Consider the following 8,199-nt stretch of genomic DNA (forward strand, 5'->3'; position numbering starts at 1 on the left):
CAATGCAGTCCACTCCAACCACACCAATAACTATGACCTCAGTGCTAAAGTATACTCCTGAATAAACACCTATATGACAGTAAAACTGAATATTATAGTTACCATAAAAGCAGACTTTATAGCAGAACTGTTGTATTGGGTTGCATTAGACTGTACAGGTGTACCAAATAAAAGTGTTTCTCGCCAAAATTGCGTTTCCCGCGGGCATAATAAAGCTCATGAATGCATTGCTACATTTCATGATGTGTTTTCGTCACCAACTTTGTCAAAAAGCTCAAATAAATCCACTGTACACAAAGTCAGACACTAGCTGGTGAACACAGTGGACAATTTAGAAGCTAAAAAGCCAGACGTTCCACTGAGGGATCGGTGGAGCCCGAAATAAGGTTGAATGTGATCTAATGTTCACCAGGGGGACACAAACCCGATCCATGAATGATTATGTTGCTTTTTGTTGGCTAATTGTGTACTAACTAGGCATTTTCTGTTGCTAACACGTTAGCCTAAACAACTTTTTAAGCTAATAAAATGTCTGAGTTGTGTAAGCTTTCTGTCCTTCCCCCAACGATGACAAAAAAGAATAAATGCATGTTTGAACTCTGTCTGAATGTGGCCTGCACCTCTGCGATGTTTAGTTTTCTGAGAAGTACAGGCTGTACTGCGCTAGCACAAAATACAATCTGTATTTAGAGGAAGAAAAAAGAGTAAAGTTTCAAGTAATTCTTTGTCTTATGTGAAAAATGTTGTAAGATAAATAGCGTAACACAAATAGAAGCGATGATTCTGATCTATGGCACCATGAACTCACGTAGCCATGGTTACTCATATTTTCCTGTATCTGAGCTGAGTGGGAGGCTGTGGGAGGTTTAGCTTGTTGATAAGTGTCCCAGATAGAGAGATCACTAGACTGCCAAAGGAGACTGATAAGACAGTTCCTCATTGTCCGGTGCCCAAGGTCAGTAATTCCCTGTGTGTGACAGGAACGTTGATAATGAGTCACTGTGCGGTCAGAGCGGCCTTCCTTCCTCTTGCGCGAGATACACAAGAGAAAAGAAAAAGAAAGGGTTTCCAGCAGACCATGATCCCTGTTAAATAAAGCAGAGACAGTCATGATTAAATTTGTGCAGCGGCTGAAACTTCAGGGTCATAATTAACAGGAGTAGGGACTTTTGAAACGTTATTAGTTACAAGGCTCCTTCATAGCAGTGGTCTGCTTTTGGTCTGACCCTTTTTTAACAATCATTCAATGGTGAACCCAATGTACAAAACAGGAACCACAACAGAAAAGGTTTGAAATCAGTCCCAAACTGTCCCTATTTCAAACACTCAATTCTTCACTTTTTTATTGTATTGTATACGTTGGATTCAGACTGAGAGTCTATGTTAAATGAGCTATATGGGAAAGCTCGACAATATATCATCTTTTGAAATCATTAAATGTTTGTGTTCTCTCCCACTGGAGCAGTGATGTTACTGAACGAGTAGGTACCTCAGTTTGCTGGAAAACAACCTTTAAATGCTTTTTCATTTTTGACCTCCTATCAGTGTTTTCCCGCTTTTGAACAAGCAGTCGAGCATAAAAACATACAGCTGGGAACATGGTTACCCGGCCCTGTGACAGGTTTGTTTGTGGGGCCTACATGTCACAACAGCGTGTCCTGCTCCCTGTCTCAGCCGTGTTGTGTTTGGGTGTGCGTTTCCCATTCATGACCTGGCTGGGAGAGATGAGACAGGAGGGGAAGTGTGGGAGTGGGTCTGGGTCTGGGAGAGCGTGTGCGGCGGAGGTTTTTGCAACTTTGGCAGGCTGTGGACAGCTGGACCATCGGTTCGAGTTTCTCCTCACAGTGAGGCTGAAATTTCAACCCTTGAAAATCGAGGGTAATAAACGATTGGGGCTCTCAAAACAACCTCTCCGTGTGGTTTCTTTTCCCGCCCTTCCTTATTTTTCCTGTCCCGGTGCCTTCGCCCCGGCCTCTGCTCGGCTCCGACGGGCGCTGGTATGATAGCAAATATGATTATGTCAAAATATTTGACTCCAAACACAGTCGAACGGTAAAAAATCCCTCCGCAGCATTAGTATTATGTTGAATCAGCAGGGATCACAGCTGTTCTGGGCACAGCGCAGTTCACGTGGTTAGGATTATTCCCTGACCACAGAGGCTGTGTTCTTCCTGATCTGAAGTCAGCCATCCCAAAGTGTTTTTCAAAGCTTTTGGGGAAGTGAGAAGTGCTGATGAGACAGTTGTGTGTAGCAGCGCTGGTGCAACTGAAGTGAGTAACAGGATGAAGCAAGGCTCTGGCATGGCCTAGGACATGACTGGGGAAGTGGGAGCAGTTTTGAGATGCATCTCAGTTTGAATCATATTGACAGTTCATACGGTCATTAAGTCACTCCACTTATAGACAGTTTACTTTGTGTGTTTTGTCACCATATAGCAACCGCCCGTTTTCAACATACCATGATGACTCCTTTGTTATGATAAAAGCTGTAAAAGAGACTGTCAAGAAGCCTGCATGCTTCCCATCAGTACCCAGATGGTACGTGTATGTCTTCACATTAGCATGACTCCGCATCCAGACGTTAGTCAGGACTCAGGTTCCGGTTTTTGTTGATTCTGCTGCAGTCTTTCAAGGACAGCTAAAGACGTGTCCTTCAACATTAGAGCTTTAGTTGGTGCTGAAAAGTCTAGTTCTGTTAGCGAACTGGGAAAGTGTAAAAGACATTTCAACACTTTTTAACAGTTAAAGCTGGAGTGAGTAATCTGGAGAAGCATTGTTGATTTTAAATTTGACAGCACCCAAACAGGCGTACTGTCGGTTTCACTCCCAGTGCCTTTCTCTTTATACATCCATGGCATTTCCCCTGTCCTATGCGCAAGCATTATGGCTCCCTGTTGCTGATTGGCTAAAATATTTCTTCCATTTAGAGAGCCAGGGCTGTTTATGAATACTGTGTTGTTTTGGATCGCACACAGCTTGGACAGCTAGCGTATTGTGAGGACAACCACTACATTTGACAAAAAGTGTTTTGGATGACTATTGCTTTCTCCAACCTTTTTTAATTAAATGGAGGATAATTATCGGATAATGCAATAATATATATTAGATTAAAACAAGACGAAAGGGCAAGTTTCTAATGAAACAACAGTGCTTTGATTCAAAACAATAATAGAACATTTTTGGGAAATTCGTAACTTCTCCTAAGAGTTGCGTGGCAACCACACGTACTGACACTCCAGGAAGTCACGGCATCCAAACTGTACTCCTCCCTAAACCACAAAATGTTTTCTGTTTACATAAGGATTAGCCATCATTAATAATGTGATTATATTAAAGAGCTTAAAATGTGTTGGTGTGTGTTGTGTCTGATCCAAGCTAGCTGTTTCCCCTGCTTCCAGTCTTTGTGCTATGCTAAGCTAAGCTAATCACTTTTTAGTCAAATTTTGGGCGTGGACTCAATCTTCCAACCTAATTCTAAGAAAACAACTTGACGTATTTCCTGAAATGTTGTATTCAAAGGAGCCTAAATGTTGTTGTATGTGCCATGTGACTCACGCTCCAGTGTCCTCACTGTGAAAAACGGCACATCCCTCAGTGAGAGCGTACAACTGAAATGGCTCTTAACCCCGCTGCTGCAGATGTAAGGTGTACAAAACGGCCCCGGTGAACGAGGCAGGAGCAGTCAATCAGTGGAGCAGAGGTTTCACAGCCCAGCTGTCAGAAAGCTGAGCTTACCTCTCTCCTTACTCAGCGGAGCAGAAAAAAGCACACACTCTTGTCTCTTCATTTCCTCGCTCTTTCTTTTCCCTCCACCTCCTTCCCCCCGCTCCCTCTGTGATGAATGGAAGGTATGAATTCTCCGCGGCCTCCCCGGGTTTCTTTCTGAGGCCCTCAGCAGCTGAACAAACAACACGCTCCCGACTTAAAGGCACAATCAGGAATTTATTTGAACCATGTACATTTGGGTTATATTTGTGTATGGCCCTGAAGCGCTCAAGAAGGAACATGGAAACTAAGATTTTTGTAGAGATGTCATAACTCAAGCCTTCATTTTTTTCCCTCTGTAACTGTAAACAAACCTTTTCAGGCTCAGACGAAGCGGCTCATTTATCAAAAGTCTGTTAATGAATTTTAATGAATGCAAAACCTAAATAAATCACTGCATAAACAAAGTCAGTAATGGGAAAAACGTCTCTCTGCTCCGTCTCTGAAACATGTGGGACCAGACTCAGAGAGGTGGTGGTGGAGGTGGTGGTGGTGGTGGTGGTGGAGGAGATGGAGTTTTGTTGGTCAGGTCTGGAGGGGTGGTCCTGGTCAGGAGTCAGACCCAGCTGTTGTGGCCTTCTTATCCATTCCACAGCACCAGAGGTTGTGGTGGAGGCTTGGATGAGTTAGAGAGAGTCTGTATGACAGGGGTGGGGGGTGGAAAGGGAGATGGATGAGGATGATGAGAAGCAGATGGAGGGTGTGTTTTTTATATATTTTTTTTCTTGCTATCTGCCTGTGACGCAGGTTCAGCACTCCAGGTGCATTGTGGGTAACTCGTATGAATACATGCCCAGCTTCTTGTGGCCCCGATTGGATCTGAGGATGGGCTGCGGCGGTGCAGCTGTATGCAGATCATTTTCCTAAATTAAAGTACCAAATTACTCCTTAAGGAGAAGTACAGATGTATTATCTGTGAATGTACTTAAAGTACAGCAAGAAAAAAAGTTACCCTAATTCAGGTCAATGTGTAATTGTGATGAAATATTAATATTTACAGCATTTTTAATAAGGATTCATCAATATGTAAGTTGCCTTTCACTTTTGTAGCTTTCTAAAGTTAGAGCTAGTTTAACTACTTTACAAACAATTCATTAGTTTAGTTCAGTGGTTCCCAAACGTACAGTTCTGGTCCCCTCCCAATCTTAGGGTAAAGGAAAAAGTTTGGGGCATTTTTCAGGCATTGTTTACTACTTGTTGTTTTGACCAATCTAGGCCACTAACAGTTATATGAAACCAAAACTCATAAACATCTGTAGACAAAAAAGGAAGTAGACACTGCTTTTTGTAGGAGATCACAGCCCTAACATCTGAAAACACTCAGATTCATCTGTAACAATGTGCTCATACGTTTTATGCTAAATCTCACTTAAACTCATTGTAGAGGGAAAGCATAGTTGCTTGATCAGGGATAGTTGTGCTTTGAGCTAAATGCTAATGTTGCCATGCTAAGATGCACACAGTGACAACGTTAGCATGCTGATGTTCAACAGGTATGATGAACACCATGTTTGCTATTGTGGTTCCTGAGTGTTACCATGCTCACATTTGCTAATTGACAGCTGGGGCTGATGGGAAGGCCATTAGTTGTGCAGGTATGTGGTTGTTAAACTATTTGACCATGTCAGCCTCATGGTGAAACTTGAGGAAAGTCTGTGGAAAATCTTCAGGAGTCGTCCTCTAGGGACCATGACTGTCGGTACCAAACTTCAGCTTACTCCATTCAATAGTTGTTGAGATCGTTTAGCCAAATTGCCACCCTTAGAAGCACACATGCAGAGTTGAAAAGTACAATATTTCCTCCTAAAATCCAGTAAATTAAAATGAAATGGATACTTAAGTACAGTACAAGTAAAAGTGCTTGGTTTCTTTCCACTCTGCTTCCAGGCAGCAAGGTGAGGCTGTAGCTGCTCGGCGAGATGATGTGAAATACACAGTGGAGCGCTGGAGGCCTGACAGCTCTTTAACGATCTGCAGGCTGTGTTATTTGACTGGTCTTCACTCCCCCCACCCACCCATCCATCCACCCACCTCTGCACGCTGCGGCAGCCAGAACATTCCTCACACATCTGGCCCCGAGTCTTTCCCAAACGCTCCCTCTCCTACCACTCTGCGCCGTAATTACCCACAAGCCCTGTGTTCTCCTTTTCTCTTTTCTTTTTATGATCCACAGCCCCCTCCTCGGCTGAAATCATAAAAGCATGGAGCACACAAACGTCATTTATAGTCATGATTTAGAAGGAAAGAGGCTTTCTGGTGTCCACAGAGATGTGCCATCCAGAAATATGTTTTTTTCTCCAGCCAAGAGAGCGTTGCCAGAACTTATAAAAGCAAGACAGACATAATGAATCAGTTACCCAGTTTGAACCGTAATTTCTTCTCTAGATTGTTGTTTGCCCCTCGGAGATGTTTGTGCTGTTTTCAAGCAGCTGAGTCAGGCAGGATCCAATGAGTGGGAGTGGGAATAAACAACATTTTCAATGATATTGATTTCTTATGGGACTGCTGGTGTGCGTGTTCTCCAGCTGTGGAAAGTAACTTAGTACGGTAACTCAAGTACAAACTGTTCATACTTGTACTTGTCAATTTTATGCTTCCTTCTAATTCTTTTCTTATTACTTTCCAAAGGGAAATATTGCACTTTGTACTACACAATATTTTACAACTTACTTGTTGTCAAGTTCAGATTTATTATTAAAAAGCTTAAAAAGCCATGGCTAACTGGGGCTTCTAAAGGCCTTTACATTTTTAGTAGCTAAAGAAAAATATTCCCTCCATCTGGTTTAATTTAAATAACTTTTGAGGCCCAGAGTAAAATCATCCCACCATTCACATAAAAGCAAGATTCACAGAAAATCAAGTGAGTGTTTTTATTCTGTAATCTCAAGCTATTTTGTTGATTAAACCCTGATCAGGATTTTTGAATGACAAACTCTTGCTGTAATGGAGTACTTTTCCACTAAGCATCTGATCACTTCTTCCACCAGTGTAGTGTGAGAGTGAGCGGCGGGGGGATTAAAAGGTTGACGGCACGTGGGGTCGGTCAGCGCTGATGCGTCTGCGGTGAGCCACATGTCTGAGCGTCCACAGGAAGCAAGGGCGCATGCGAGGGGGCTTGCATACAGGAAGGCGCTTTGTTGTCGCTCCCTGCCAGGAAAGAACTATTGTTAAAAGTACCCGGTCTTGTTTTTTTATCTGAAGGCACTGTTTACTCCTGCTTTGTCTATAATCTCAGGCCCCTCGCTCCTGTACCTCCCCCCGCTGGCATCCCGCCAAACATTTGTCTTGTAGCCCTTGTGTTTTCCAGATAGTGGCTTACTTTCACACTGTGGGAACAATTGTTGCGACACTTGAGTGCCTGCTATCTGAATTGGATTAAAGGTTTGTTTGGAGCTTGATAACACCCACTAGAACTGATATGGTGGGAATACATATGAGTAAAAGCGACCTGTGACAATACCTGTACATGTAAAGGTGAAAAGAGAGGGAGACAATAAAGGAAGGATTGAAAGTAAAAGTGCCTTCAATAAAGAGTTCTCAGATCCCTAAAAGCTGTATTTAAAGCTGAGACCTTGGCATTGAAGTTGAACGTATATCTTGTTTTGGTTCTGATTAACCAAATCGTCCTGTAATAAAAGAAATCAGACACTTTTTATTGTCCTTTACCAAGAAGCACAACAACCCTCTCTACACTTAGCAAACAAAGTGAACCGGCAAACTGGTGCTAAACAGATTTATGACACAACAACTGAAGGAGTGGTTCAACACCTACATGGTTCATTGGCTTTATTTGTGGAACATTTCATTGTTGCATGTGTCTCCTGTTAGTCTGATATGTTTAACTCCAAAAGACTTCTCACAGGTTGGTGTTGTAGTGATTCAAGTGTGTGTCTGTAGCTAGCATCCTGTCTATAAGATAGCATGCTAACAGCTCAATATGATCAGAAGTCCTTTATTTGTGATGCTCTAATACGTCAAATTCATGACTTTTGATATGTTTTGTCACAGTTCTTCATTCCTGTTTATTATTAGAGTCATTTCACTGTGTCTTTAGGCAAAAAAACGGAAAGTTTATTCCATGAGTTTATTAAACAAGTATATCTATTATAGAAATGACAAAGACCGTTTAGAGCTAACAGTGCGTCTCCCCCCTGATATCCTCCCCGGTGACATTCTTTCTCTTCACCGTCGGACTGTACGCTCAGCGGCCCTGCTCTTCATGCTTAAATCCCCCCTCAGTCTGCATTCAATAGAAATGGAAATTTGAGGCCCTCCCCTCCCGCGGCTCCTCCGTCTCCTTGCTCCACTCCCCCAGAATGAGCCAGGATGTTTTGAGAAGTGGGATATTATTGCTCCTAATGGATTCCAAACACCACAAAAGTTTATTAGGAAGCAGGGCATCGTAAAAAAAAGTAGGAGGTGGGGGTGGAGGGA

The sequence above is a fragment of the Eleginops maclovinus genome, chromosome 19, assembly GCF_036324505.1.
Source record: "Eleginops maclovinus isolate JMC-PN-2008 ecotype Puerto Natales chromosome 19, JC_Emac_rtc_rv5, whole genome shotgun sequence".
Lineage (NCBI taxonomy): Eukaryota > Metazoa > Chordata > Actinopteri > Perciformes > Eleginopidae > Eleginops > Eleginops maclovinus.